Genomic DNA, 27,629 nt, shown 5'->3' on the forward strand with positions numbered 1-27,629 from the left:
TCAACTAATTTTGTACTACTCAAACAACACAGTAAAACAGCATGCAACTTTTGCAGAACTGGAAAAACTCGACCGTGACAGGATTCGAACCTGCAATCTTCGGATCCGAAGTCCGACGCCTTATCCATTAGGCCACACGGTCACTGGCGCAATATGCTTCCCCACACACACCTCATTTTCGCCATTTGTACGCTTGCCGGAATGAATTTCCCATCTTTGACGCAATCCTCCATCTCCAATTTCAGTACTAAAAAGGCGACGCTACTTCTTGCTGTGTCCCATCGCAAGTTACATTCAAGCCCTTATGACGCTGATCAAACAAGAGGTTGCAAATCAGCTTCAATCGCTTACTGCCATCTCTGTCGGTTGCAGAAGGTACCTCACCCTATGTCATACAATGGCGAGTTGCCGCTGTTACCAAAGCGGCGGCGGCGCCGACGACGACGACGACGACGACGACGACGACAACCGCGAGGGTCTCTACCAGGGGTAGAAAATACATCACAAGAACTAAGTATTTCACGTCGGCATTCTCCGGAGACTGCCAAAAGCAACAGTTTCCGGTGCCTACTTTAATAGCACCATTCGCACTATTCTTTTGCGAGAGCAATTCTTAAATACCGCACTCATTCATAATTTTTTTTATCCTTGACCACTTTTTTCGAAAGCGCTACGGTAGATGGGGCTGTTACAAAATTCATTTGCCTCCTGTGAGGATCGAACTCACGACCTCTGGTTTACTAGACCAGCGCTCTGCCACTGAGCTAAGGAGGCGCCGCCTAGCGCCCTTTTCGGGTACTTTATTCTTATGGACTAGTGAATCGGAGCCCTTCAGCTGGAAACGCACCGCATTAGCGACCATTACTTGCATTTAGTTAGCACAGCTGCTGCTTTCCTACACATCTCACACGATATCGATGTACGCCTAAAATTCCAAAACAACACATTTATTTCATTTCAGAGTTACTTTCAGCTTCAAAAACCATTCCTCTGATATTCATACGAAGCTAGGCATCGTCGTAACCCGTTACGTTCATTACGCAAGGCTCACGAGAGGGGCGCAGGTTGCATCCGCGTAGACACAAAATTTAGCGCCGCCCAGCGTGGGGCTCTAACCCACGACCCTCAGATTAAGAGTCTCATGCTCTACCGACCGAGCTAGCCGGGCTCCACACAACGCGTTACGAGGCATACAGTATTTATGCGACCTGCGACCATCTATGGAAGATCCTTTTGACTACAGCTTATTTCCTGCTGCCACAAATGAGCTACAATCCTATTCAATGGAAAATTGTCTCCGAAAGGCATCAAATCTACTTGAAATGATACGTGGCTATCAGCACCATTATTCAACACACATGCTCGACAGTGCGCAGACGCCTGTGGCGTAGCTCTTGGGTCCTGAGTCAGATGCAGTAGTTCCAAAAGAACTCTCCTGATCGGCACTGTGCCGAAAATTTCGCTACACAACCCCTTTGTCTTGCTTGAGCTTCAGGTAGGCGCCGGTTTGCAGCCAGGAAGCGGACAGCAGCAACTTTCAACTAATTTTGTACTACTCAAACAACACAGTAAAACAGCATGCAACTTTTGCAGAACTGGAAAAACTCGACCGTGACAGGATTCGAACCTGCAATCTTCGGATCCGAAGTCCGACGCCTTATCCATTAGGCCACACGGTCACTGGCGCAATATGCTTCCCCACACACACCTCATTTTCGCCATTTGTACGCTTGCCGGAATGAATTTCCCATCTTTGACGCAATCCTCCATCTCCAATTTCAGTACTAAAAAGGCGACGCTACTTCTTGCTGTGTCCCATCGCAAGTTACATTCAAGCCCTTATGACGCTGATCAAACAAGAGGTTGCAAATCAGCTTCAATCGCTTACTGCCATCTCTGTCGGTTGCAGAAGGTACCTCACCCTATGTCATACAATGGCGAGTTGCCGCTGTTACCAAAGCGGCGGCGGCGCCGACGACGACGACGACGACGACGACGACGACGACAACCGCGAGGGTCTCTACCAGGGGTAGAAAATACATCACAAGAACTAAGTATTTCACGTCGGCATTCTCCGGAGACTGCCAAAAGCAACAGTTTCCGGTGCCTACTTTAATAGCACCATTCGCACTATTCTTTTGCGAGAGCAATTCTTAAATACCGCACCCATTCATAATTTTTTTTATCCTTGACCACTTTTTTCGAAAGCGCTACGGTAGATGGGGCTGTTACAAAATTCATTTGCCTCCTGTGAGGATCGAACTCACGACCTCTGGTTTACTAGACCAGCGCTCTGCCACTGAGCTAAGGAGGCGCCGCATAGCGCCCTTTTCGGGTACTTTATTCTTATGGACTAGTGAATCGGAGCCCTTCAGCTGGAAACGCACCGCATTAGCGACCATTACTTGCATTTAGTTAGCACAGCTGCTGCTTTCCTACACATCTCACACGATATCGATGTACGCCTAAAATTCCAAAACAACACATTTATTTCATTTCAGAGTTACTTTCAGCTTCAAAAACCATTCCTCTGATATTCATACGAAGCTAGGCATCGTCGTAACCCGTTACGTTCATTACGCAAGGCTCACGAGAGGGGCGCAGGTTGCATCCGCGTAGACACAAAATTTAGCGCCGCCCAGCGTGGGGCTCTAACCCACGACCCTCAGATTAAGAGTCTCATGCTCTACCGACCGAGCTAGCCGGGCTCCACACAACGCGTTACGAGGCATACAGTATTTATGCGACCTGCGACCATCTATGGAAGATCCTTTTGACTACAGCTTATTTCCTGCTGCCACAAATGAGCTACAATCCTATTCAATGGAAAATTGTCTCCGAAAGGCATCAAATCTACTTGAAATGATACGTGGCTATCAGCACCATTATTCAACACACATGCTCGACAGTGCGCAGACGCCTGTGGCGTAGCTCTTGGGTCCTGAGTCAGATGCAGTAGTTCCAAAAGAACTCTCCTGATCGACACTGTGCCGAAAATTTCGCTACACAACCCCTTTGTCTTGCTTGAGCTTCAGGTAGGCGCCGGTTTGCAGCCAGGAAGCGGACAGCAGCAACTTTCAACTAATTTTGTACTACTCAAACAACACAGTAAAACAGCATGCAACTTTTGCAGAACTGGAAAAACTCGACCGCGACAGGATTCGAACCTGCAATCTTCGGATCCGAAGTCCGACGCCTTATCCATTAGGCCACACGGTCACTGGCGCAATATGCTTCCCCACACACACCTCATTTTCGCCATTTGTACGCTTGCCGGAATGAATTTCCCATCTTTGACGCAATCCTCCATCTCCAATTTCAGTACTAAAAAGGCGACGCTACTTCTTGCTGTGTCCCATCGCAAGTTACATTCAAGCCCTTATGACGCTGATCAAACAAGAGGTTGCAAATCAGCTTCAATCGCTTACTGCCATCTCTGTCGGTTGCAGAAGGTACCTCACCCTATGTCATACAATGGCGAGTTGCCGCTGTTACCAAAGCGGCGGCGGCGCCGACGACGACGACGACGACGACGACGACGACGACAACCGCGAGGGTCTCTACCAGGGGTAGAAAATACATCACAAGAACTAAGTATTTCACGTCGGCATTCTCCGGAGACTGCCAAAAGCAACAGTTTCCGGTGCCTACTTTAATAGCACCATTCGCACTATTCTTTTGCGAGAGCAATTCTTAAATACCGCACCCATTCATAATTTTTTTTATCCTTGACCACTTTTTTCGAAAGCGCTACGGTAGATGGGGCTGTTACAAAATTCATTTGCCTCCTGTGAGGATCGAACTCACGACCTCTGGTTTACTAGACCAGCGCTCTGCCACTGAGCTAAGGAGGCGCCGCATAGCGCCCTTTTCGGGTACTTTATTCTTATGGACTAGTGAATCGGAGCCCTTCAGCTGGAAACGCACCGCATTAGCGACCATTACTTGCATTTAGTTAGCACAGCTGCTGCTTTCCTACACATCTCACACGATATCGATGTACGCCTAAAATTCCAAAACAACACATTTATTTCATTTCAGAGTTACTTTCAGCTTCAAAAACCATTCCTCTGATATTCATACGAAGCTAGGCATCGTCGTAACCCGTTACGTTCATTACGCAAGGCTCACGAGAGGGGCGCAGGTTGCATCCGCGTAGACACAAAATTTAGCGCCGCCCAGCGTGGGGCTCTAACCCACGACCCTCAGATTAAGAGTCTCATGCTCTACCGACCGAGCTAGCCGGGCTCCACACAACGCGTTACGAGGCATACAGTATTTATGCGACCTGCGACCATCTATGGAAGATCCTTTTGACTACAGCTTATTTCCTGCTGCCACAAATGAGCTACAATCCTATTCAATGGAAAATTGTCTCCGAAAGGCATCAAATCTACTTGAAATGATACGTGGCTATCAGCACCATTATTCAACACACATGCTCGACAGTGCGCAGACGCCTGTGGCGTAGCTCTTGGGTCCTGAGTCAGATGCAGTAGTTCCAAAAGAACTCTCCTGATCGGCACTGTGCCGAAAATTTCGCTACACAACCCCTTTGTCTTGCTTGAGCTTCAGGTAGGCGCCGGTTTGCAGCCAGGAAGCGGACAGCAGCAACTTTCAACTAATTTTGTACTACTCAAACAACACAGTAAAACAGCATGCAACTTTTGCAGAACTGGAAAAACTCGACCGTGACAGGATTCGAACCTGCAATCTTCGGATCCGAAGTCCGACGCCTTATCCATTAGGCCACACGGTCACTGGCGCAATATGCTTCCCCACACACACCTCATTTTCGCCATTTGTACGCTTGCCGGAATGAATTTCCCATCTTTGACGCAATCCTCCATCTCCAATTTCAGTACTAAAAAGGCGACGCTACTTCTTGCTGTGTCCCATCGCAAGTTACATTCAAGCCCTTATGACGCTGATCAAACAAGAGGTTGCAAATCAGCTTCAATCGCTTACTGCTATCTCTGTCGGTTGCAGAAGGTACCTCACCCTATGTCATACAATGGCGAGTTGCCGCTGTTACCAAAGCGGCGGCGGCGCCGACGACGACGACGACGACGACGACGACAACCGCGAGGGTCTCTACCAGGGGTAGAAAATACATCACAAGAACTAAGTATTTCACGTCGGCATTCTCCGGAGACTGCCAAAAGCAACAGTTTCCGGTGCCTACTTTAATAGCACCATTCGCACTATTCTTTTGCGAGAGCAATTCTTAAATACCGCACCCATTCATAATTTTTTTTATCCTTGACCACTTTTTTCGAAAGCGCTACGGTAGATGGGGCTGTTACAAAATTCATTTGCCTCCTGTGAGGATCGAACTCACGACCTCTGGTTTACTAGACCAGCGCTCTGCCACTGAGCTAAGGAGGCGCCGCATAGCGCCCTTTTCGGGTACTTTATTCTTATGGACTAGTGAATCGGAGCCCTTCAGCTGGAAACGCACCGCATTAGCGACCATTACTTGCATTTAGTTAGCACAGCTGCTGCTTTCCTACACATCTCACACGATATCGATGTACGCCTAAAATTCCAAAACAACACATTTATTTCATTTCAGAGTTACTTTCAGCTTCAAAAACCATTCCTCTGATATTCATACGAAGCTAGGCATCGTCGTAACCCGTTACGTTCATTACGCAAGGCTCACGAGAGGGGCGCAGGTTGCATCCGCGTAGACACAAAATTTAGCGCCGCCCAGCGTGGGGCTCTAACCCACGACCCTCAGATTAAGAGTCTCATGCTCTACCGACCGAGCTAGCCGGGCTCCACACAACGCGTTACGAGGCATACAGTATTTATGCGACCTGCGACCATCTATGGAAGATCCTTTTGACTACAGCTTATTTCCTGCTGCCACAAATGAGCTACAATCCTATTCAATGGAAAATTGTCTCCGAAAGGCATCAAATCTACTTGAAATGATACGTGGCTATCAGCACCATTATTCAACACACATGCTCGACAGTGCGCAGACGCCTGTGGCGTAGCTCTTGGGTCCTGAGTCAGATGCAGTAGTTCCAAAAGAACTCTCCTGATCGGCACTGTGCCGAAAATTTCGCTACACAACCCCTTTGTCTTGCTTGAGCTTCAGGTAGGCGCCGGTTTGCAGCCAGGAAGCGGACAGCAGCAACTTTCAACTAATTTTGTACTACTCAAACAACACAGTAAAACAGCATGCAACTTTTGCAGAACTGGAAAAACTCGACCGTGACAGGATTCGAACCTGCAATCTTCGGATCCGAAGTCCGACGCCTTATCCATTAGGCCACACGGTCACTGGCGCAATATGCTTCCCCACACACACCTCATTTTCGCCATTTGTACGCTTGCCGGAATGAATTTCCCATCTTTGACGCAATCCTCCATCTCCAATTTCAGTACTAAAAAGGCGACGCTACTTCTTGCTGTGTCCCATCGCAAGTTACATTCAAGCCCTTATGACGCTGATCAAACAAGAGGTTGCAAATCAGCTTCAATCGCTTACTGCCATCTCTGTCGGTTGCAGAAGGTACCTCACCCTATGTCATACAATGGCGAGTTGCCGCTGTTACCAAAGCGGCGGCGGCGCCGACGACGACGACGACGACGACGACGACGACGACAACCGCGAGGGTCTCTACCAGGGGTAGAAAATACATCACAAGAACTAAGTATTTCACGTCGGCATTCTCCGGAGACTGCCAAAAGCAACAGTTTCCGGTGCCTACTTTAATAGCACCATTCGCACTATTCTTTTGCGAGAGCAATTCTTAAATACCGCACTCATTCATAATTTTTTTTATCCTTGACCACTTTTTTCGAAAGCGCTACGGTAGATGGGGCTGTTACAAAATTCATTTGCCTCCTGTGAGGATCGAACTCACGACCTCTGGTTTACTAGACCAGCGCTCTGCCACTGAGCTAAGGAGGCGCCACCTAGCGCCCTTTTCGGGTACTTTATTCTTATGGACTAGTGAATCGGAGCCCTTCAGCTGGAAACGCACCGCATTAGCGACCATTACTTGCATTTAGTTAGCACAGCTGCTGCTTTCCTACACATCTCACACGATATCGATGTACGCCTAAAATTCCAAAACAACACATTTATTTCATTTCAGAGTTACTTTCAGCTTCAAAAACCATTCCTCTGATATTCATACGAAGCTAGGCATCGTCGTAACCCGTTACGTTCATTACGCAAGGCTCACGAGAGGGGCGCAGGTTGCATCCGCGTAGACACAAAATTTAGCGCCGCCCAGCGTGGGGCTCTAACCCACGACCCTCAGATTAAGAGTCTCATGCTCTACCGACCGAGCTAGCCGGGCTCCACACAACGCGTTACGAGGCATACAGTATTTATGCGACCTGCGACCATCTATGGAAGATCCTTTTGACTACAGCTTATTTCCTGCTGCCACAAATGAGCTACAATCCTATTCAATGGAAAATTGTCTCCGAAAGGCATCAAATCTACTTGAAATGATACGTGGCTATCAGCACCATTATTCAACACACATGCTCGACAGTGCGCAGACGCCTGTGGCGTAGCTCTTGGGTCCTGAGTCAGATGCAGTAGTTCCAAAAGAACTCTCCTGATCGGCACTGTGCCGAAAATTTCGCTACACAACCCCTTTGTCTTGCTTGAGCTTCAGGTAGGCGCCGGTTTGCAGCCAGGAAGCGGACAGCAGCAACTTTCAACTAATTTTGTACTACTCAAACAACACAGTAAAACAGCATGCAACTTTTGCAGAACTGGAAAAACTCGACCGTGACAGGATTCGAACCTGCAATCTTCGGATCCGAAGTCCGACGCCTTATCCATTAGGCCACACGGTCACTGGCGCAATATGCTTCCCCACACACACCTCATTTTCGCCATTTGTACGCTTGCCGGAATGAATTTCCCATCTTTGACGCAATCCTCCATCTCCAATTTCAGTACTAAAAAGGCGACGCTACTTCTTGCTGTGTCCCATCGCAAGTTACATTCAAGCCCTTATGACGCTGATCAAACAAGAGGTTGCAAATCAGCTTCAATCGCTTACTGCCATCTCTGTCGGTTGCAGAAGGTACCTCACCCTATGTCATACAATGGCGAGTTGCCGCTGTTACCAAAGCGGCGGCGGCGCCGACGACGACGACGACGACGACGACGACGACAACCGCGAGGGTCTCTACCAGGGGTAGAAAATACATCACAAGAACTAAGTATTTCACGTCGGCATTCTCCGGAGACTGCCAAAAGCAACAGTTTCCGGTGCCTACTTTAATAGCACCATTCGCACTATTCTTTTGCGAGAGCAATTCTTAAATACCGCACCCATTCATAATTTTTTTTATCCTTGACCACTTTTTTCGAAAGCGCTACGGTAGATGGGGCTGTTACAAAATTCATTTGCCTCCTGTGAGGATCGAACTCACGACCTCTGGTTTACTAGACCAGCGCTCTGCCACTGAGCTAAGGAGGCGCCGCATAGCGCCCTTTTCGGGTACTTTATTCTTATGGACTAGTGAATCGGAGCCCTTCAGCTGGAAACGCACCGCATTAGCGACCATTACTTGCATTTAGTTAGCACAGCTGCTGCTTTCCTACACATCTCACACGATATCGATGTACGCCTAAAATTCCAAAACAACACATTTATTTCATTTCAGAGTTACTTTCAGCTTCAAAAACCATTCCTCTGATATTCATACGAAGCTAGGCATCGTCGTAACCCGTTACGTTCATTACGCAAGGCTCACGAGAGGGGCGCAGGTTGCATCCGCGTAGACACAAAATTTAGCGCCGCCCAGCGTGGGGCTCTAACCCACGACCCTCAGATTAAGAGTCTCATGCTCTACCGACCGAGCTAGCCGGGCTCCACACAACGCGTTACGAGGCATACAGTATTTATGCGACCTGCGACCATCTATGGAAGATCCTTTTGACTACAGCTTATTTCCTGCTGCCACAAATGAGCTACAATCCTATTCAATGGAAAATTGTCTCCGAAAGGCATCAAATCTACTTGAAATGATACGTGGCTATCAGCACCATTATTCAACACACATGCTCGACAGTGCGCAGACGCCTGTGGCGTAGCTCTTGGGTCCTGAGTCAGATGCAGTAGTTCCAAAAGAACTCTCCTGATCGACACTGTGCCGAAAATTTCGCTACACAACCCCTTTGTCTTGCTTGAGCTTCAGGTAGGCGCCGGTTTGCAGCCAGGAAGCGGACAGCAGCAACTTTCAACTAATTTTGTACTACTCAAACAACACAGTAAAACAGCATGCAACTTTTGCAGAACTGGAAAAGCTCGACCGTGACAGGATTCGAACCTGCAATCTTCGGATCCGAAGTCCGACGCCTTATCCATTAGGCCACACGGTCACTGGCGCAATATGCTTCCCCACACACACCTCATTTTCGCCATTTGTACGCTTGCCGGAATGAATTTCCCATCTTTGACGCAATCCTCCATCTCCAATTTCAGTACTAAAAAGGCGACGCTACTTCTTGCTGTGTCCCATCGCAAGTTACATTCAAGCCCTTATGACGCTGATCAAACAAGAGGTTGCAAATCAGCTTCAATCGCTTACTGCCATCTCTGTCGGTTGCAGAAGGTACCTCACCCTATGTCATACAATGGCGAGTTGCCGCTGTTACCAAAGCGGCGGCGGCGCCGACGACGACGACGACGACGACGACGACGACGACGACGACGACGACGACAACCGCGAGGGTCTCTACCAGGGGTAGAAAATACATCACAAGAACTAAGTATTTCACGTCGGCATTCTCCGGAGACTGCCAAAAGCAACAGTTTCCGGTGCCTACTTTAATAGCACCATTCGCACTATTCTTTTGCGAGAGCAATTCTTAAATACCGCACCCATTCATAATTTTTTTTATCCTTGACCACTTTTTTCGAAAGCGCTACGGTAGATGGGGCTGTTACAAAATTCATTTGCCTCCTGTGAGGATCGAACTCACGACCTCTGGTTTACTAGACCAGCGCTCTGCCACTGAGCTAAGGAGGCGCCGCATAGCGCCCTTTTCGGGTACTTTATTCTTATGGACTAGTGAATCGGAGCCCTTCAGCTGGAAACGCACCGCATTAGCGACCATTACTTGCATTTAGTTAGCACAGCTGCTGCTTTCCTACACATCTCACACGATATCGATGTACGCCTAAAATTCCAAAACAACACATTTATTTCATTTCAGAGTTACTTTCAGCTTCAAAAACCATTCCTCTGATATTCATACGAAGCTAGGCATCGTCGTAACCCGTTACGTTCATTACGCAAGGCTCACGAGAGGGGCGCAGGTTGCATCCGCGTAGACACAAAATTTAGCGCCGCCCAGCGTGGGGCTCTAACCCACGACCCTCAGATTAAGAGTCTCATGCTCTACCGACCGAGCTAGCCGGGCTCCACACAACGCGTTACGAGGCATACAGTATTTATGCGACCTGCGACCATCTATGGAAGATCCTTTTGACTACAGCTTATTTCCTGCTGCCACAAATGAGCTACAATCCTATTCAATGGAAAATTGTCTCCGAAAGGCATCAAATCTACTTGAAATGATACGTGGCTATCAGCACCATTATTCAACACACATGCTCGACAGTGCGCAGACGCCTGTGGCGTAGCTCTTGGGTCCTGAGTCAGATGCAGTAGTTCCAAAAGAACTCTCCTGATCGGCACTGTGCCGAAAATTTCGCTACACAACCCCTTTGTCTTGCTTGAGCTTCAGGTAGGCGCCGGTTTGCAGCCAGGAAGCGGACAGCAGCAACTTTCAACTAATTTTGTACTACTCAAACAACACAGTAAAACAGCATGCAACTTTTGCAGAACTGGAAAAACTCGACCGTGACAGGATTCGAACCTGCAATCTTCGGATCCGAAGTCCGACGCCTTATCCATTAGGCCACACGGTCACTGGCGCAATATGCTTCCCCACACACACCTCATTTTCGCCATTTGTACGCTTGCCGGAATGAATTTCCCATCTTTGACGCAATCCTCCATCTCCAATTTCAGTACTAAAAAGGCGACGCTACTTCTTGCTGTGTCCCATCGCAAGTTACATTCAAGCCCTTATGACGCTGATCAAACAAGAGGTTGCAAATCAGCTTCAATCGCTTACTGCTATCTCTGTCGGTTGCAGAAGGTACCTCACCCTATGTCATACAATGGCGAGTTGCCGCTGTTACCAAAGCGGCGGCGGCGCCGACGACGACGACGACGACGACGACGACAACCGCGAGGGTCTCTACCAGGGGTAGAAAATACATCACAAGAACTAAGTATTTCACGTCGGCATTCTCCGGAGACTGCCAAAAGCAACAGTTTCCGGTGCCTACTTTAATAGCACCATTCGCACTATTCTTTTGCGAGAGCAATTCTTAAATACCGCACCCATTCATAATTTTTTTTATCCTTGACCACTTTTTTCGAAAGCGCTACGGTAGATGGGGCTGTTACAAAATTCATTTGCCTCCTGTGAGGATCGAACTCACGACCTCTGGTTTACTAGACCAGCGCTCTGCCACTGAGCTAAGGAGGCGCCGCATAGCGCCCTTTTCGGGTACTTTATTCTTATGGACTAGTGAATCGGAGCCCTTCAGCTGGAAACGCACCGCATTAGCGACCATTACTTGCATTTAGTTAGCACAGCTGCTGCTTTCCTACACATCTCACACGATATCGATGTACGCCTAAAATTCCAAAACAACACATTTATTTCATTTCAGAGTTACTTTCAGCTTCAAAAACCATTCCTCTGATATTCATACGAAGCTAGGCATCGTCGTAACCCGTTACGTTCATTACGCGAGTCTCACGAGAGGGGCGCAGGTTGCATCCGCGTAGACACAAAATTTAGCGCCGCCCAGCGTGGGGCTCTAACCCACGACCCTCAGATTAAGAGTCTCATGCTCTACCGACCGAGCTAGCCGGGCTCCACACAACGCGTTACGAGGCATACAGTATTTATGCGACCTGCGACCATCTATGGAAGATCCTTTTGACTACAGCTTATTTCCTGCTGCCACAAATGAGCTACAATCCTATTCAATGGAAAATTGTCTCCGAAAGGCATCAAATCTACTTGAAATGATACGTGGCTATCAGCACCATTATTCAACACACATGCTCGACAGTGCGCAGACGCCTGTGGCGTAGCTCTTGGGTCCTGAGTCAGATGCAGTAGTTCCAAAAGAACTCTCCTGATCGGCACTGTGCCGAAAATTTCGCTACACAACCCCTTTGTCTTGCTTGAGCTTCAGGTAGGCGCCGGTTTGCAGCCAGGAAGCGGACAGCAGCAACTTTCAACTAATTTTGTACTACTCAAACAACACAGTAAAACAGCATGCAACTTTTGCAGAACTGGAAAAACTCGACCGTGACAGGATTCGAACCTGCAATCTTCGGATCCGAAGTCCGACGCCTTATCCATTAGGCCACACGGTCACTGGCGCAATATGCTTCCCCACACACACCTCATTTTCGCCATTTGTACGCTTGCCGGAATGAATTTCCCATCTTTGACGCAATCCTCCATCTCCAATTTCAGTACTAAAAAGGCGACGCTACTTCTTGCTGTGTCCCATCGCAAGTTACATTCAAGCCCTTATGACGCTGATCAAACAAGAGGTTGCAAATCAGCTTCAATCGCTTACTGCCATCTCTGTCGGTTGCAGAAGGTACCTCACCCTATGTCATACAATGGCGAGTTGCCGCTGTTACCAAAGCGGCGGCGGCGCCGACGACGACGACGACGACGACGACAACCGCGAGGGTCTCTACCAGGGGTAGAAAATACATCACAAGAACTAAGTATTTCACGTCGGCATTCTCCGGAGACTGCCAAAAGCAACAGTTTCCGGTGCCTACTTTAATAGCACCATTCGCACTATTCTTTTGCGAGAGCAATTCTTAAATACCGCACCCATTCATAATTTTTTTTATCCTTGACCACTTTTTTCGAAAGCGCTACGGTAGATGGGGCTGTTACAAAATTCATTTGCCTCCTGTGAGGATCGAACTCACGACCTCTGGTTTACTAGACCAGCGCTCTGCCACTGAGCTAAGGAGGCGCCGCCTAGCGCCCTTTTCGGGTACTTTATTCTTATGGACTAGTGAATCGGAGCCCTTCAGCTGGAAACGCACCGCATTAGCGACCATTATTTGCATTTAGTTAGCACAGCTGCTGCTTTCCTACACATCTCACACGATATCGATGTACGCCTAAAATTCCAAAACAACACATTTATTTCATTTCAGAGTTACTTTCAGCTTCAAAAACCATTCCTCTGATATTCATACGAAGCTAGGCATCGTCGTAACCCGTTACGTTCATTACGCAAGGCTCACGAGAGGGGCGCAGGTTGCATCCGCGTAGACACAAAATTTAGCGCCGCCCAGCGTGGGGCTCTAACCCACGACCCTCAGATTAAGAGTCTCATGCTCTACCGACCGAGCTAGCCGGGCTCCACACAACGCGTTACGAGGCATACAGTATTTATGCGACCTGCGACCATCTATGGAAGATCCTTTTGACTACAGCTTATTTCCTGCTGCCACAAATGAGCTACAATCCTATTCAATGGAAAATTGTCTCCGAAAGGCATCAAATCTACTTGAAATGATACGTGGCTATCAGCACCATTATTCAACACACATGCTCGACAGTGCGCAGACGCCTGTGGCGTAGCTCTTGGGTCCTGAGTCAGATGCAGTAGTTCCAAAAGAACTCTCCTGATCGGCACTGTGCCGAAAATTTCGCTACACAACCCCTTTGTCTTGCTTGAGCTTCAGGTAGGCGCCGGTTTGCAGCCAGGAAGCGGACAGCAGCAACTTTCAACTAATTTTGTACTACTCAAACAACACAGTAAAACAGCATGCAACTTTTGCAGAACTGGAAAAACTCGACCGTGACAGGATTCGAACCTGCAATCTTCGGATCCGAAGTCCGACGCCTTATCCATTAGGCCACACGGTCACTGGCGCAATATGCTTCCCCACACACACCTCATTTTCGCCATTTGTACGCTTGCCGGAATGAATTTCCCATCTTTGACGCAATCCTCCATCTCCAATTTCAGTACTAAAAAGGCGACGCTACTTCTTGCTGTGTCCCATCGCAAGTTACATTCAAGCCCTTATGACGCTGATCAAACAAGAGGTTGCAAATCAGCTTCAATCGCTTACTGCCATCTCTGTCGGTTGCAGAAGGTACCTCACCCTATGTCATACAATGGCGAGTTGCCGCTGTTACCAAAGCGGCGGCGGCGCCGACGACGACGACGACGACGACGACAACCGCGAGGGTCTCTACCAGGGGTAGAAAATACATCACAAGAACTAAGTATTTCACGTCGGCATTCTCCGGAGACTGCCAAAAGCAACAGTTTCCGGTGCCTACTTTAATAGCACCATTCGCACTATTCTTTTGCGAGAGCAATTCTTAAATACCGCACCCATTCATAATTTTTTTTATCCTTGACCACTTTTTTCGAAAGCGCTACGGTAGATGGGGCTGTTACAAAATTCATTTGCCTCCTGTGAGGATCGAACTCACGACCTCTGGTTTACTAGACCAGCGCTCTGCCACTGAGCTAAGGAGGCGCCGCCTAGCGCCCTTTTCGGGTACTTTATTCTTATGGACTAGTGAATCGGAGCCCTTCAGCTGGAAACGCACCGCATTAGCGACCATTATTTGCATTTAGTTAGCACAGCTGCTGCTTTCCTACACATCTCACACGATATCGATGTACGCCTAAAATTCCAAAACAACACATTTATTTCATTTCAGAGTTACTTTCAGCTTCAAAAACCATTCCTCTGATATTCATACGAAGCTAGGCATCGTCGTAACCCGTTACGTTCATTACGCAAGGCTCACGAGAGGGGCGCAGGTTGCATCCGCGTAGACACAAAATTTAGCGCCGCCCAGCGTGGGGCTCTAACCCACGACCCTCAGATTAAGAGTCTCATGCTCTACCGACCGAGCTAGCCGGGCTCCACACAACGCGTTACGAGGCATACAGTATTTATGCGACCTGCGACCATCTATGGAAGATCCTTTTGACTACAGCTTATTTCCTGCTGCCACAAATGAGCTACAATCCTATTCAATGGAAAATTGTCTCCGAAAGGCATCAAATCTACTTGAAATGATACGTGGCTATCAGCACCATTATTCAACACACATGCTCGACAGTGCGCAGACGCCTGTGGCGTAGCTCTTGGGTCCTGAGTCAGATGCAGTAGTTCCAAAAGAACTCTCCTGATCGGCACTGTGCCGAAAATTTCGCTACACAACCCCTTTGTCTTGCTTGAGCTTCAGGTAGGCGCCGGTTTGCAGCCAGGAAGCGGACAGCAGCAACTTTCAACTAATTTTGTACTACTCAAACAACACAGTAAAACAGCATGCAACTTTTGCAGAACTGGAAAAACTCGACCGTGACAGGATTCGAACCTGCAATCTTCGGATCCGAAGTCCGACGCCTTATCCATTAGGCCACACGGTCACTGGCGCAATATGCTTCCCCACACACACCTCATTTTCGCCATTTGTACGCTTGCCGGAATGAATTTCCCATCTTTGACGCAATCCTCCATCTCCAATTTCAGTACTAAAAAGGCGACGCTACTTCTTGCTGTGTCCCATCGCAAGTTACATTCAAGCCCTTATGACGCTGATCAAACAAGAGGTTGCAAATCAGCTTCAATCGCTTACTGCCATCTCTGTCGGTTGCAGAAGGTACCTCACCCTATGTCATACAATGGCGAGTTGCCGCTGTTACCAAAGCGGCGGCGGCGCCGACGACGACGACGACGACGACGACGACGACGACGACGACGACGACGACGACGACGACGACGACAACCGCGAGGGTCTCTACCAGGGGTAGAAAATACATCACAAGAACTAAGTATTTCACGTCGGCATTCTCCGGAGACTGCCAAAAGCAACAGTTTCCGGTGCCTACTTTAATAGCACCATTCGCACTATTCTTTTGCGAGAGCAATTCTTAAATACCGCACCCATTCATAATTTTTTTTATCCTTGACCACTTTTTTCGAAAGCGCTACGGTAGATGGGGCTGTTACAAAATTCATTTGCCTCCTGTGAGGATCGAACTCACGACCTCTGGTTTACTAGACCAGCGCTCTGCCACTGAGCTAAGGAGGCGCCGCCTAGCGCCCTTTTCGGGTACTTTATTCTTATGGACTAGTGAATCGGAGCCCTTCAGCTGGAAACGCACCGCATTAGCGACCATTACTTGCATTTAGTTAGCACAGCTGCTGCTTTCCTACACATCTCACACGATATCGATGTACGCCTAAAATTCCAAAACAACACATTTATTTCATTTCAGAGTTACTTTCAGCTTCAAAAACCATTCCTCTGATATTCATACGAAGCTAGGCATCGTCGTAACCCGTTACGTTCATTACGCAAGGCTCACGAGAGGGGCGCAGGTTGCATCCGCGTAGACACAAAATTTAGCGCCGCCCAGCGTGGGGCTCTAACCCACGACCCTCAGATTAAGAGTCTCATGCTCTACCGACCGAGCTAGCCGGGCTCCACACAACGCGTTACGAGGCATACAGTATTTATGCGACCTGCGACCATCTATGGAAGATCCTTTTGACTACAGCTTATTTCCTGCTGCCACAAATGAGCTACAATCCTATTCAATGGAAAATTGTCTCCGAAAGGCATCAAATCTACTTGAAATGATACGTGGCTATCAGCACCATTATTCAACACACATGCTCGACAGTGCGCAGACGCCTGTGGCGTAGCTCTTGGGTCCTGAGTCAGATGCAGTAGTTCCAAAAGAACTCTCCTGATCGGCACTGTGCCGAAAATTTCGCTACACAACCCCTTTGTCTTGCTTGAGCTTCAGGTAGGCGCCGGTTTGCAGCCAGGAAGCGGAAGGCAGCAACTTTCAACTAATTTTGTACTGCTCAAACAACACAGTAAAACAGCATGCAACTTTTGCAGAACTGGAAAAACTCGACCGTGACAGGATTCGAACCTGCAATCTTCGGATCCGAAGTCCGACGCCTTATCCATTAGGCCACACGGTCACTGGCGCAATATGCTTCCCCACACACACCTCATTTTCGCCATTTGTACGCTTGCCGGAATGAATTTCCCATCTTTGACGCAATCCTCCATCTCCAATTTCAGTACTAAAAAGGCGACGCTACTTCTTGCTGTGTCCCATCGCAAGTTACATTCAAGCCCTTATGACGCTGATCAAACAAGAGGTTGCAAATCAGCTTCAATCGCTTACTGCCATCTCTGTCGGTTGCAGAAGGTACCTCACCCTATGTCATACAATGGCGAGTTGCCGCTGTTACCAAAGCGGCGGCGGCGCCGACGACGACGACCACGACGACGACGACGACGACGACGACGACGACGACAACCGCGAGGGTCTCTACCAGGGGTAGAAAATACATCACAAGAACTAAGTATTTCACGTCGGCATTCTCCGGAGACTGCCAAAAGCAACAGTTTCCGGTGCCTACTTTAATAGCACCATTCGCACTATTCTTTTGCGAGAGCAATTCTTAAATACCGCACCCATTCATAATTTTTTTTATCCTTGACCACTTTTTTCGAAAGCGCTACGGTAGATGGGGCTGTTACAAAATTCATTTGCCTCCTGTGAGGATCGAACTCACGACCTCTGGTTTACTAGACCAGCGCTCTGCCACTGAGCTAAGGAGGCGCCGCCTAGCGCCCTTTTCGGGTACTTTATTCTTATGGACTAGTGAATCGGAGCCCTTCAGCTGGAAACGCACCGCATTAGCGACCATTACTTGCATTTAGTTAGCACAGCTGCTGCTTTCCTACACATCTCACACGATATCGATGTACGCCTAAAATTCCAAAACAACACATTTATTTCATTTCAGAGTTACTTTCAGCTTCAAAAACCATTCCTCTGATATTCATACGAAGCTAGGCATCGTCGTAACCCGTTACGTTCATTACGCAAGGCTCACGAGAGGGGCGCAGGTTGCATCCGCGTAGACACAAAATTTAGCGCCGCCCAGCGTGGGGCTCTAACCCACGACCCTCAGATTAAGAGTCTCATGCTCTACCGACCGAGCTAGCCGGGCTCCACACAACGCGTTACGAGGCATACAGTATTTATGCGACCTGCGACCATCTATGGAAGATCCTTTTGACTACAGCTTATTTCCTGCTGCCACAAATGAGCTACAATCCTATTCAATGGAAAATTGTCTCCGAAAGGCATCAAATCTACTTGAAATGATACGTGGCTATCAGCACCATTATTCAACACACATGCTCGACAGTGCGCAGACGCCTGTGGCGTAGCTCTTGGGTCCTGAGTCAGATGCAGTAGTTCCAAAAGAACTCTCCTGATCGGCACTGTGCCGAAAATTTCGCTACACAACCCCTTTGTCTTGCTTGAGCTTCAGGTAGGCGCCGGTTTGCAGCCAGGAAGCGGAAGGCAGCAACTTTCAACTAATTTTGTACTGCTCAAACAACACAGTAAAACAGCATGCAACTTTTGCAGAACTGGAAAAACTCGACCGTGACAGGATTCGAACCTGCAATCTTCGGATCCGAAGTCCGACGCCTTATCCATTAGGCCACACGGTCACTGGCGCAATATGCTTCCCCACACACACCTCATTTTCGCCATTTGTACGCTTGCCGGAATGAATTTCCCATCTTTGACGCAATCCTCCATCTCCAATTTCAGTACTAAAAAGGCGACGCTACTTCTTGCTGTGTCCCATCGCAAGTTACATTCAAGCCCTTATGACGCTGATCAAACAAGAGGTTGCAAATCAGCTTCAATCGCTTACTGCCATCTCTGTCGGTTGCAGAAGGTACCTCACCCTATGTCATACAATGGCGAGTTGCCGCTGTTACCAAAGCGGCGGCGGCGCCGACGACGACGACCACGACGACGACGACGACGACGACGACGACGACGACAACCGCGAGGGTCTCTACCAGGGGTAGAAAATACATCACAAGAACTAAGTATTTCACGTCGGCATTCTCCGGAGACTGCCAAAAGCAACAGTTTCCGGTGCCTACTTTAATAGCACCATTCGCACTATTCTTTTGCGAGAGCAATTCTTAAATACCGCACCCATTCATAATTTTTTTTATCCTTGACCACTTTTTTCGAAAGCGCTACGGTAGATGGGGCTGTTACAAAATTCATTTGCCTCCTGTGAGGATCGAACTCACGACCTCTGGTTTACTAGACCAGCGCTCTGCCACTGAGCTAAGGAGGCGCCGCCTAGCGCCCTTTTCGGGTACTTTATTCTTATGGACTAGTGAATCGGAGCCCTTCAGCTGGAAACGCACCGCATTAGCGACCATTACTTGCATTTAGTTAGCACAGCTGCTGCTTTCCTACACATCTCACACGATATCGATGTACGCCTAAAATTCCAAAACAACACATTTATTTCATTTCAGAGTTACTTTCAGCTTCAAAAACCATTCCTCTGATATTCATACGAAGCTAGGCATCGTCGTAACCCGTTACGTTCATTACGCAAGGCTCACGAGAGGGGCGCAGGTTGCATCCGCGTAGACACAAAATTTAGCGCCGCCCAGCGTGGGGCTCTAACCCACGACCCTCAGATTAAGAGTCTCATGCTCTACCGACCGAGCTAGCCGGGCTCCACACAACGCGTTACGAGGCATACAGTATTTATGCGACCTGCGACCATCTATGGAAGATCCTTTTGACTACAGCTTATTTCCTGCTGCCACAAATGAGCTACAATCCTATTCAATGGAAAATTGTCTCCGAAAGGCATCAAATCTACTTGAAATGATACGTGGCTATCAGCACCATTATTCAACACACATGCTCGACAGTGCGCAGACGCCTGTGGCGTAGCTCTTGGGTCCTGAGTCAGATGCAGTAGTTCCAAAAGAACTCTCCTGATCGGCACTGTGCCGAAAATTTCGCTACACAACCCCTTTGTCTTGCTTGAGCTTCAGGTAGGCGCCGGTTTGCAGCCAGGAAGCGGACAGCAGCAACTTTCAACTAATTTTGTACTACTCAAACAACACAGTAAAACAGCATGCAACTTTTGCAGAACTGGAAAAACTCGACCGTGACAGGATTCGAACCTGCAATCTTCGGATCCGAAGTCCGACGCCTTATCCATTAGGCCACACGGTCACTGGCGCAATATGCTTCCCCACACACACCTCATTTTCGCCATTTGTACGCTTGCCGGAATGAATTTCCCATCTTTGACGCAATCCTCCATCTCCAATTTCAGTACTAAAAAGGCGACGCTACTTCTTGCTGTGTCCCATCGCAAGTTACATTCAAGCCCTTATGACGCTGATCAAACAAGAGGTTGCAAATCAGCTTCAATCGCTTACTGCCATCTCTGTCGGTTGCAGAAGGTACCTCACCCTATGTCATACAATGGCGAGTTGCCGCTGTTACCAAAGCGGCGGCGGCGCCGACGACGACGACGACGACGACGACAACCGCGAGGGTCTCTACCAGGGGTAGAAAATACATCACAAGAACTAAGTATTTCACGTCGGCATTCTCCGGAGACTGCCAAAAGCAACAGTTTCCGGTGCCTACTTTAATAGCACCATTCGCACTATTCTTTTGCGAGAGCAATTCTTAAATACCGCACCCATTCATAATTTTTTTTATCCTTGACCACTTTTTTCGAAAGCGCTACGGTAGATGGGGCTGTTACAAAATTCATTTGCCTCCTGTGAGGATCGAACTCACGACCTCTGGTTTACTAGACCAGCGCTCTGCCACTGAGCTAAGGAGGCGCCGCCTAGCGCCCTTTTCGGGTACTTTATTCTTATGGACTAGTGAATCGGAGCCCTTCAGCTGGAAACGCACCGCATTAGCGACCATTACTTGCATTTAGTTAGCACAGCTGCTGCTTTCCTACACATCTCACACGATATCGATGTACGCCTAAAATTCCAAAACAACACATTTATTTCATTTCAGAGTTACTTTCAGCTTCAAAAACCATTCCTCTGATATTCATACGAAGCTAGGCATCGTCGTAACCCGTTACGTTCATTACGCAAGGCTCACGAGAGGGGCGCAGGTTGCATCCGCGTAGACACAAAATTTAGCGCCGCCCAGCGTGGGGCTCTAACCCACGACCCTCAGATTAAGAGTCTCATGCTCTACCGACCGAGCTAGCCGGGCTCCACACAACGCGTTACGAGGCATACAGTATTTATGCGACCTGCGACCATCTATGGAAGATCCTTTTGACTACAGCTTATTTCCTGCTGCCACAAATGAGCTACAATCCTATTCAATGGAAAATTGTCTCCGAAAGGCATCAAATCTACTTGAAATGATACGTGGCTATCAGCACCATTATTCAACACACATGCTCGACAGTGCGCAGACGCCTGTGGCGTAGCTCTTGGGTCCTGAGTCAGATGCAGTAGTTCCAAAAGAACTCTCCTGATCGGCACTGTGCCGAAAATTTCGCTACACAACCCCTTTGTCTTGCTTGAGCTTCAGGTAGGCGCCGGTTTGCAGCCAGGAAGCGGAAGGCAGCAACTTTCAACTAATTTTGTACTGCTCAAACAACACAGTAAAACAGCATGCAACTTTTGCAGAACTGGAAAAACTCGACCGTGACAGGATTCGAACCTGCAATCTTCGGATCCGAAGTCCGACGCCTTATCCATTAGGCCACACGGTCACTGGCGCAATATGCTTCCCCACACACACCTCATTTTCGCCATTTGTACGCTTGCCGGAATGAATTTCCCATCTTTGACGCAATCCTCCATCTCCAATTTCAGTACTAAAAAGGCGACGCTACTTCTTGCTGTGTCCCATCGCAAGTTACATTCAAGCCCTTATGACGCTGATCAAACAAGAGGTTGCAAATCAGCTTCAATCGCTTACTGCCATCTCTGTCGGTTGCAGAAGGTACCTCACCCTATGTCATACAATGGCGAGTTGCCGCTGTTACCAAAGCGGCGGCGGCGCCGACGACGACGACGACGACGACGACGACGACGACAACCGCGAGGGTCTCTACCAGGGGTAGAAAATACATCACAAGAACTAAGTATTTCACGTCGGCATTCTCCGGAGACTGCCAAAAGCAACAGTTTCCGGTGCCTACATTAATAGCACCATTCGCACTATTCTTTTGCGAGAGCAATTCTTAAATACCGCACCCACTCATAATTTTTTTTATCCTTGACCACTTTTTTCGAAAGCGCTACGGTAGATGGGGCTGTTACAAAATTCATTTGCCTCCTGTGAGGATCGAACTCACGACCTCTGGTTTACTAGACCAGCGCTCTGCCACTGAGCTAAGGAGGCGCCGCCTAGCGCCCTTTTCGGGTACTTTATTCTTATGGACTAGTGAATCGGAGCCCTTCAGCTGGAAACGCACCGCATTAGCGACCATTACTTGCATTTAGTTAGCACAGCTGCTGCTTTCCTACACATCTCACACGATATCGATGTACGCCTAAAATTCCAAAACAACACATTTATTTCATTTCAGAGTTACTTTCAGCTTCAAAAACCATTCCTCTGATATTCATACGAAGCTAGGCATCGTCGTAACCCGTTACGTTCATTACGCAAGGCTCACGAGAGGGGCGCAGGTTGCATCCGCGTAGACACAAAATTTAGCGCCGCCCAGCGTGGGGCTCTAACCCACGACCCTCAGATTAAGAGTCTCATGCTCTACCGACCGAGCTAGCCGGGCTCCACACAACGCGTTACGAGGCATACAGTATTTATGCGACCTGCGACCATCTATGGAAGATCCTTTTGACTACAGCTTATTTCCTGCTGCCACAAATGAGCTACAATCCTATTCAATGGAAAATTGTCTCCGAAAGGCATCAAATCTACTTGAAATGATACGTGGCTATCAGCACCATTATTCAACACACATGCTCGACAGTGCGCAGACGCCTGTGGCGTAGCTCTTGGGTCCTGAGTCAGATGCAGTAGTTCCAAAAGAACTCTCCTGATCGGCACTGTGCCGAAAATTTCGCTACACAACCCCTTTGTCTTGCTTGAGCTTCAGGTGGGCGCCGGTTTGCAGCCAGGAAGCGGACAGCAGCAACTTTCAACTAATTTTGTACTACTCAAACAACACAGTAAAACAGCATGCAACTTTTGCAGAACTGGAAAAACTCGACCGTGACAGGATTCGAACCTGCAATCTTCGGATCCGAAGTCCGACGCCTTATCCATTAGGCCACACGGTCACTGGCGCAATATGCTTCCCCACACACACCTCATTTTCGCCATTTGTACGCTTGCCGGAATGAATTTCCCATCTTTGACGCAATCCTCCATCTCCAATTTCAGTACTAAAAAGGCGACGCTACTTCTTGCTGTGTCCCATCGCAAGTTACATTCAAGCCCTTATGACGCTGATCAAACAAGAGGTTGCAAATCAGCTTCAATCGCTTACTGCCATCTCTGTCGGTTGCAGAAGGTACCTCACCCTATGTCATACAATGGCGAGTTGCCGCTGTTACCAAAGCGGCGGCGGCGCCGACGACGACGACGACGACGACGACGACGACGACGACGACGACGACGACGACGACGACAACCGCGAGGGTCTCTACCAGGGGTAGAAAATGCATCACAAGAACTAAGTATTTCACGTCGGCATTCTCCGGAGACTGCCAAAAGCAACAGTTTCCGGTGCCTACTTTAATAGCACCATTCGCACTATTCTTTTGCGAGAGCAATTCTTAAATACCGCACCCATTCATAATTTTTTTTATCCTTGACCACTTTTTTCGAAAGCGCTACGGTAGATGGGGCTGTTACAAAATTCATTTGCCTCCTGTGAGGATCGAACTCACGACCTCTGGTTTACTAGACCAGCGCTCTGCCACTGAGCTAAGGAGGCGCCGCCTAGCGCCCTTTTCGGGTAATTTATTCTTATGGACTAGTGAATCGGAGCCCTTCAGCTGGAAACGCACCGCATTAGCGACCATTACTTGCATTTAGTTAGCACAGCTGCTGCTTTCCTACACATCTCACACGATATCGATGTACGCCTAAAATTCCAAAACAACACATTTATTTCATTTCAGAGTTACTTTCAGCTTCAAAAACCATTCCTCTGATATTCATACGAAGCTAGGCATCGTCGTAACCCGTTACGTTCATTACGCAAGGCTCACGAGAGGGGCGCAGGTTGCATCCGCGTAGACACAAAATTTAGCGCCGCCCAGCGTGGGGCTCTAACCCACGACCCTCAGATTAAGAGTCTCATGCTCTACCGACTGAGCTAGCCGGGCTCCACACAACGCGTTACGAGCCATACAGTATTTATGCGACCTGCGACCATCTATGGAAGATCCTTTTGACTACAGCTTATTTCCTGCTGCCACAAATGAGCTACAATCCTATTCAATGGAAAATTGTCTCCGAAAGGCATCAAATCTACTTGAAATGATACGTGGCTATCAGCACCATTATTCAACACACATGCTCGACAGTGCGCAGACGCCTGTGGCGTAGCTCTTGGGTCCTGAGTCAGATGCAGTAGTTCCAAAAGAACTCTCCTGATCGGCACTGTGCCGAAAATTTCGCTACACAACCCCTTTGTCTTGCTTGAGCTTCAGGTAGGCGCCGGTTTGCAGCCAGGAAGCGGACAGCAGCAACTTTCAACTAATTTTGTACTACTCAAACAACACAGTAAAACAGCATGCAACTTTTGCAGAACTGGAAAAACTCGACCGTGACAGGATTCGAACCTGCAATCTTCGGATCCGAAGTCCGACGCCTTATCCATTAGGCCACACGGTCACTGGCGCAATATGCTTCCCCACACACACCTCATTTTCGCCATTTGTACGCTTGCCGGAATGAATTTCCCATCTTTGACGCAATCCTCCATCTCCAATTTCAGTACTAAAAAGGCGACGCTACTTCTTGCTGTGTCCCATCGCAAGTTACATTCAAGCCCTTATGACGCTGATCAAACAAGAGGTTGCAAATCAGCTTCAATCGCTTACTGCCATCTCTGTCGGTTGCAGAAGGTACCTCACCCTATGTCATACAATGGCGAGTTGCCGCTGTTACCAAAGCGGCGGCGGCGCCGACGACGACGACGACGACGACGACGACGACGACAACCGCGAGGGTCTCTACCAGGGGTAGAAAATACATCACAAGAACTAAGTATTTCACGTCGGCATTCTCCGGAGACTGCCAAAAGCAACAGTTTTTTTTTTTTTTTTTTACTTTATTGTCATTTTAATGCCTATACAATAAGCAGGCTGGCAGCAGCACACTACGCTGCTCTTCAGCCAAATGCGACAGAAGCACAAGAAACAGGAGAAAAACAGAAAAGTCACAAAATGGTGGGCGATAAAATAGGAGACACAAAGAGACAAACACGGAGCCGTTCACACTTGACGATAAACCACACTTCAAACTGTGGAGACGACGCACAGACACTGAAGAAGACGATGGCACTGGTGAACAACGGAGCGTGACGGGAAACACTGAACACGAAACACGACGGCACACACAAGACACTGATGGCGGCGATCTCCGGCGCGCGAAAGTCCACGTAGCGTGTGCGAGTCCGGGGACCTGCCAAGAGTGGAACAGGGGGGAGGTGGGGGGAGAGGGGAGAAGAGGATGCCAACGGCGGGGGAGACGGGGGCAAGAGGGAGAGGTACAGGGGAGGGGAGGCCCGGGGGAGAAGGGGAGAGAAAAGGAGGAGGGAGGAATAAGGAAGAGAAGGGAGGGAGGGTGCCCGGAGGAGCAAGCACGGGAGGAGGGCGGGAGGATCAAAGTTGGTAGGAGGGGTAGATGGAGGGGAGGAGGGCATCATCAGGGAGGGGGAGCTGGCGGAAGCCACCTTGGGAGAGGGTAAGGAGGGTGGAGAGATGGAGACCGGGTGGGACATGAGAGTACAGGCGCGGCAGCGGGCGGGGGTGGGAGAGGATCGGGGAGACGAGCGGGTGGGGAGGATCGAGTTTACGGGAGGTGTAGAGGATTCGTATCCTTTCGAGGAAGAGGAGGAGGTGAGGGAAGGGGATAAGATCATACAGGATCCGCGTGGGGGAGGGGAGACGGATGCGATAGGCAAGGCGGAGAGCATGGCGTTCAAGGATTTGGAGGGATTTATAAAAGGAAGGGGAGGCGGAGATCCAAGCTAGATGGGCGTAACAGAGGATAGGGCGGATGAGGGACTTATAGGTGTGGAGGATGGTGGAGGGGTCCAGACCCCACGTTCGGCCGGAAAGGAGCTTGAGGAGACGGAGTCGGGAACGTGCCTTGGCTTGGATTGTCCGGAGATGGGGAGTCCAGGAGAGTCGACGGTCGAGGGTGACGCCAAGGTACTGAAGGGTGGGAGTGAGGGCGATAGGACGGCCATAGACGGTGAGATAAAAATCAAGGAGGCGGAAGGAAGGGGTGGTTTTGCCGACAATGATCGCCTGGGTTTTGGAGGGATTGACCTTAAGCAACCACTGGTTGCACCAAGCAGTGAAGCGGTCAAGATGGGATTGGAGAAGGCGTTGGGAGCGTTGTAGGGTGGGGGCAAGAGCAAGGAAGGCAGTGTCATCGGCAAACTGGAGAAGGTGGACGGGGGGTGACGGCGGCGGCATGTCCGCCGTGTACAAAAGGTACAGAAGGGGGGAGAGGACGGAGCCTTGGGGCACACCGGCGGAGGGAAAAAAAGTGTAGGAATCTGTGTTATGGATGGTGACATAGGAAGGACGGCGGGAGAGAAAGGAACCGATCAGACGGACGTAGTTAATGGGAAGGGCAAAGGTTTGGAGCTTGAAGAGGAGACCGGAATGCCAGACGCGGTCATAAGCGCGTTCGAGGTCAAGGGAGAGGAAGATGGCGGAGCGACGGGAATTAAGCTGTTCGGAAAGGAGATGAGTGAGGCGAAGGAGAAGATCGTCGGAAGAGAAGGATGGCCGAAAGCCACACTGGGTGACGGGAAGGAGGCGGTGCTGGCGGAGATGCTGGTGGATGCGGCGGGTGAGGATAGATTCCAGGACCTTGCTGAAGACCGAGGTAAGGCTGATAGGACGGTAAGAGGAGACGGCGGACGGCGGTTTGCTAGGTTTAAGGAACATGAGGATGCGGGAGGTTTTCCACAGGTCGGGGTAGTAACCGGTCGACAGGACTACATTGTAGAGCCTGGCCAGGGTGGAGAGGAAAGAGACAGGAGCTTCACGAAGGTGACGGTAGGTGGCACGATCGTGACCAGGAGCGGTGTTGCGTTTTGTGCGGAGTGTATCAATGAGATCCTGTGTAGTGATAGGGGTATTGAGTTCCGTGTGTGTAATGTTGTCCAAGTACTGGAAACCAGGAGCGAGGGGAGGGACAGAGGTGTCAGTTCGATCGCGGATATCCGGGAAGAGGGAGTAATCGAACTGAGGATCATCGGGGATGGAGAAAACATCGGAGAGGTAGGAGGCAAAGTGATTGGCCTTACTAAGGGCGTCAGGGAAGGGGTGATCATCGTGGAGAAAAGGATAGTAGGGGGAGGGTTTAGTTCCGGTAAGGCGACGGAAGGCCGACCAGAACTTGGACGAGTTGATTGGTAGGGTTTCATTTAAACGGGTGCATGTC

The 27,629-nt window shown here is 49.1% G+C and overlaps 49 non-coding genes across 49 annotated transcripts; all 49 read right to left on the reverse strand.

The window, feature by feature from the left end:
• Positions 1–69: 69 nt before the first annotated feature.
• On the reverse strand, positions 70–142 carry Trnar-ucg. The gene has a single exon. It is a non-coding gene; the product is annotated as a tRNA-Arg (tRNA).
• A 560-nt stretch (positions 143–702) lies between these two features.
• Trnat-agu lies at positions 703–774 on the reverse strand. The gene has a single exon. It is a non-coding gene; the product is annotated as a tRNA-Thr (tRNA).
• A 321-nt stretch (positions 775–1,095) lies between these two features.
• On the reverse strand, positions 1,096–1,168 carry Trnak-cuu. Its single transcript has one exon. It is a non-coding gene; the product is annotated as a tRNA-Lys (tRNA).
• A 438-nt stretch (positions 1,169–1,606) lies between these two features.
• On the reverse strand, positions 1,607–1,679 carry Trnar-ucg. Its single transcript has one exon. It is a non-coding gene; the product is annotated as a tRNA-Arg (tRNA).
• A 563-nt stretch (positions 1,680–2,242) lies between these two features.
• Trnat-agu lies at positions 2,243–2,314 on the reverse strand. Its single transcript has one exon. It is a non-coding gene; the product is annotated as a tRNA-Thr (tRNA).
• Positions 2,315–2,635: 321 nt separating this feature from the next.
• On the reverse strand, positions 2,636–2,708 carry Trnak-cuu. Its single transcript has one exon. It is a non-coding gene; the product is annotated as a tRNA-Lys (tRNA).
• Positions 2,709–3,146: 438 nt separating this feature from the next.
• Trnar-ucg lies at positions 3,147–3,219 on the reverse strand. Its single transcript has one exon. It is a non-coding gene; the product is annotated as a tRNA-Arg (tRNA).
• Positions 3,220–3,782: 563 nt separating this feature from the next.
• Trnat-agu lies at positions 3,783–3,854 on the reverse strand. The gene has a single exon. It is a non-coding gene; the product is annotated as a tRNA-Thr (tRNA).
• Positions 3,855–4,175: 321 nt separating this feature from the next.
• On the reverse strand, positions 4,176–4,248 carry Trnak-cuu. The gene has a single exon. It is a non-coding gene; the product is annotated as a tRNA-Lys (tRNA).
• A 438-nt stretch (positions 4,249–4,686) lies between these two features.
• On the reverse strand, positions 4,687–4,759 carry Trnar-ucg. Its single transcript has one exon. It is a non-coding gene; the product is annotated as a tRNA-Arg (tRNA).
• A 557-nt stretch (positions 4,760–5,316) lies between these two features.
• Positions 5,317–5,388, reverse strand: Trnat-agu. Its single transcript has one exon. It is a non-coding gene; the product is annotated as a tRNA-Thr (tRNA).
• A 321-nt stretch (positions 5,389–5,709) lies between these two features.
• Positions 5,710–5,782, reverse strand: Trnak-cuu. Its single transcript has one exon. It is a non-coding gene; the product is annotated as a tRNA-Lys (tRNA).
• A 438-nt stretch (positions 5,783–6,220) lies between these two features.
• On the reverse strand, positions 6,221–6,293 carry Trnar-ucg. Its single transcript has one exon. It is a non-coding gene; the product is annotated as a tRNA-Arg (tRNA).
• Positions 6,294–6,856: 563 nt separating this feature from the next.
• Positions 6,857–6,928, reverse strand: Trnat-agu. Its single transcript has one exon. It is a non-coding gene; the product is annotated as a tRNA-Thr (tRNA).
• A 321-nt stretch (positions 6,929–7,249) lies between these two features.
• Positions 7,250–7,322, reverse strand: Trnak-cuu. Its single transcript has one exon. It is a non-coding gene; the product is annotated as a tRNA-Lys (tRNA).
• A 438-nt stretch (positions 7,323–7,760) lies between these two features.
• Trnar-ucg lies at positions 7,761–7,833 on the reverse strand. The gene has a single exon. It is a non-coding gene; the product is annotated as a tRNA-Arg (tRNA).
• A 560-nt stretch (positions 7,834–8,393) lies between these two features.
• On the reverse strand, positions 8,394–8,465 carry Trnat-agu. Its single transcript has one exon. It is a non-coding gene; the product is annotated as a tRNA-Thr (tRNA).
• A 321-nt stretch (positions 8,466–8,786) lies between these two features.
• Trnak-cuu lies at positions 8,787–8,859 on the reverse strand. The gene has a single exon. It is a non-coding gene; the product is annotated as a tRNA-Lys (tRNA).
• A 438-nt stretch (positions 8,860–9,297) lies between these two features.
• Positions 9,298–9,370, reverse strand: Trnar-ucg. The gene has a single exon. It is a non-coding gene; the product is annotated as a tRNA-Arg (tRNA).
• Positions 9,371–9,948: 578 nt separating this feature from the next.
• Positions 9,949–10,020, reverse strand: Trnat-agu. The gene has a single exon. It is a non-coding gene; the product is annotated as a tRNA-Thr (tRNA).
• Positions 10,021–10,341: 321 nt separating this feature from the next.
• Trnak-cuu lies at positions 10,342–10,414 on the reverse strand. The gene has a single exon. It is a non-coding gene; the product is annotated as a tRNA-Lys (tRNA).
• A 438-nt stretch (positions 10,415–10,852) lies between these two features.
• On the reverse strand, positions 10,853–10,925 carry Trnar-ucg. Its single transcript has one exon. It is a non-coding gene; the product is annotated as a tRNA-Arg (tRNA).
• Positions 10,926–11,482: 557 nt separating this feature from the next.
• Trnat-agu lies at positions 11,483–11,554 on the reverse strand. The gene has a single exon. It is a non-coding gene; the product is annotated as a tRNA-Thr (tRNA).
• Positions 11,555–11,875: 321 nt separating this feature from the next.
• On the reverse strand, positions 11,876–11,948 carry Trnak-cuu. Its single transcript has one exon. It is a non-coding gene; the product is annotated as a tRNA-Lys (tRNA).
• A 438-nt stretch (positions 11,949–12,386) lies between these two features.
• On the reverse strand, positions 12,387–12,459 carry Trnar-ucg. The gene has a single exon. It is a non-coding gene; the product is annotated as a tRNA-Arg (tRNA).
• Positions 12,460–13,013: 554 nt separating this feature from the next.
• On the reverse strand, positions 13,014–13,085 carry Trnat-agu. The gene has a single exon. It is a non-coding gene; the product is annotated as a tRNA-Thr (tRNA).
• Positions 13,086–13,406: 321 nt separating this feature from the next.
• Positions 13,407–13,479, reverse strand: Trnak-cuu. The gene has a single exon. It is a non-coding gene; the product is annotated as a tRNA-Lys (tRNA).
• A 438-nt stretch (positions 13,480–13,917) lies between these two features.
• On the reverse strand, positions 13,918–13,990 carry Trnar-ucg. The gene has a single exon. It is a non-coding gene; the product is annotated as a tRNA-Arg (tRNA).
• A 554-nt stretch (positions 13,991–14,544) lies between these two features.
• On the reverse strand, positions 14,545–14,616 carry Trnat-agu. The gene has a single exon. It is a non-coding gene; the product is annotated as a tRNA-Thr (tRNA).
• A 321-nt stretch (positions 14,617–14,937) lies between these two features.
• On the reverse strand, positions 14,938–15,010 carry Trnak-cuu. Its single transcript has one exon. It is a non-coding gene; the product is annotated as a tRNA-Lys (tRNA).
• A 438-nt stretch (positions 15,011–15,448) lies between these two features.
• On the reverse strand, positions 15,449–15,521 carry Trnar-ucg. The gene has a single exon. It is a non-coding gene; the product is annotated as a tRNA-Arg (tRNA).
• A 593-nt stretch (positions 15,522–16,114) lies between these two features.
• Trnat-agu lies at positions 16,115–16,186 on the reverse strand. The gene has a single exon. It is a non-coding gene; the product is annotated as a tRNA-Thr (tRNA).
• Positions 16,187–16,507: 321 nt separating this feature from the next.
• On the reverse strand, positions 16,508–16,580 carry Trnak-cuu. Its single transcript has one exon. It is a non-coding gene; the product is annotated as a tRNA-Lys (tRNA).
• A 438-nt stretch (positions 16,581–17,018) lies between these two features.
• Positions 17,019–17,091, reverse strand: Trnar-ucg. The gene has a single exon. It is a non-coding gene; the product is annotated as a tRNA-Arg (tRNA).
• Positions 17,092–17,669: 578 nt separating this feature from the next.
• Trnat-agu lies at positions 17,670–17,741 on the reverse strand. The gene has a single exon. It is a non-coding gene; the product is annotated as a tRNA-Thr (tRNA).
• A 321-nt stretch (positions 17,742–18,062) lies between these two features.
• On the reverse strand, positions 18,063–18,135 carry Trnak-cuu. The gene has a single exon. It is a non-coding gene; the product is annotated as a tRNA-Lys (tRNA).
• A 438-nt stretch (positions 18,136–18,573) lies between these two features.
• Positions 18,574–18,646, reverse strand: Trnar-ucg. Its single transcript has one exon. It is a non-coding gene; the product is annotated as a tRNA-Arg (tRNA).
• A 578-nt stretch (positions 18,647–19,224) lies between these two features.
• Trnat-agu lies at positions 19,225–19,296 on the reverse strand. Its single transcript has one exon. It is a non-coding gene; the product is annotated as a tRNA-Thr (tRNA).
• Positions 19,297–19,617: 321 nt separating this feature from the next.
• Positions 19,618–19,690, reverse strand: Trnak-cuu. Its single transcript has one exon. It is a non-coding gene; the product is annotated as a tRNA-Lys (tRNA).
• Positions 19,691–20,128: 438 nt separating this feature from the next.
• Positions 20,129–20,201, reverse strand: Trnar-ucg. Its single transcript has one exon. It is a non-coding gene; the product is annotated as a tRNA-Arg (tRNA).
• A 554-nt stretch (positions 20,202–20,755) lies between these two features.
• Trnat-agu lies at positions 20,756–20,827 on the reverse strand. Its single transcript has one exon. It is a non-coding gene; the product is annotated as a tRNA-Thr (tRNA).
• A 321-nt stretch (positions 20,828–21,148) lies between these two features.
• Positions 21,149–21,221, reverse strand: Trnak-cuu. Its single transcript has one exon. It is a non-coding gene; the product is annotated as a tRNA-Lys (tRNA).
• A 438-nt stretch (positions 21,222–21,659) lies between these two features.
• Positions 21,660–21,732, reverse strand: Trnar-ucg. The gene has a single exon. It is a non-coding gene; the product is annotated as a tRNA-Arg (tRNA).
• A 563-nt stretch (positions 21,733–22,295) lies between these two features.
• Positions 22,296–22,367, reverse strand: Trnat-agu. Its single transcript has one exon. It is a non-coding gene; the product is annotated as a tRNA-Thr (tRNA).
• A 321-nt stretch (positions 22,368–22,688) lies between these two features.
• Trnak-cuu lies at positions 22,689–22,761 on the reverse strand. Its single transcript has one exon. It is a non-coding gene; the product is annotated as a tRNA-Lys (tRNA).
• A 438-nt stretch (positions 22,762–23,199) lies between these two features.
• Trnar-ucg lies at positions 23,200–23,272 on the reverse strand. The gene has a single exon. It is a non-coding gene; the product is annotated as a tRNA-Arg (tRNA).
• A 587-nt stretch (positions 23,273–23,859) lies between these two features.
• On the reverse strand, positions 23,860–23,931 carry Trnat-agu. The gene has a single exon. It is a non-coding gene; the product is annotated as a tRNA-Thr (tRNA).
• Positions 23,932–24,252: 321 nt separating this feature from the next.
• On the reverse strand, positions 24,253–24,325 carry Trnak-cuu. The gene has a single exon. It is a non-coding gene; the product is annotated as a tRNA-Lys (tRNA).
• A 438-nt stretch (positions 24,326–24,763) lies between these two features.
• Trnar-ucg lies at positions 24,764–24,836 on the reverse strand. The gene has a single exon. It is a non-coding gene; the product is annotated as a tRNA-Arg (tRNA).
• Positions 24,837–27,629: the final 2,793 nt, after the last annotated feature.

Source organism: Schistocerca piceifrons, unplaced genomic scaffold (assembly GCF_021461385.2).
Source record: "Schistocerca piceifrons isolate TAMUIC-IGC-003096 unplaced genomic scaffold, iqSchPice1.1 HiC_scaffold_1772, whole genome shotgun sequence".
NCBI lineage: Eukaryota > Metazoa > Arthropoda > Insecta > Orthoptera > Acrididae > Schistocerca > Schistocerca piceifrons.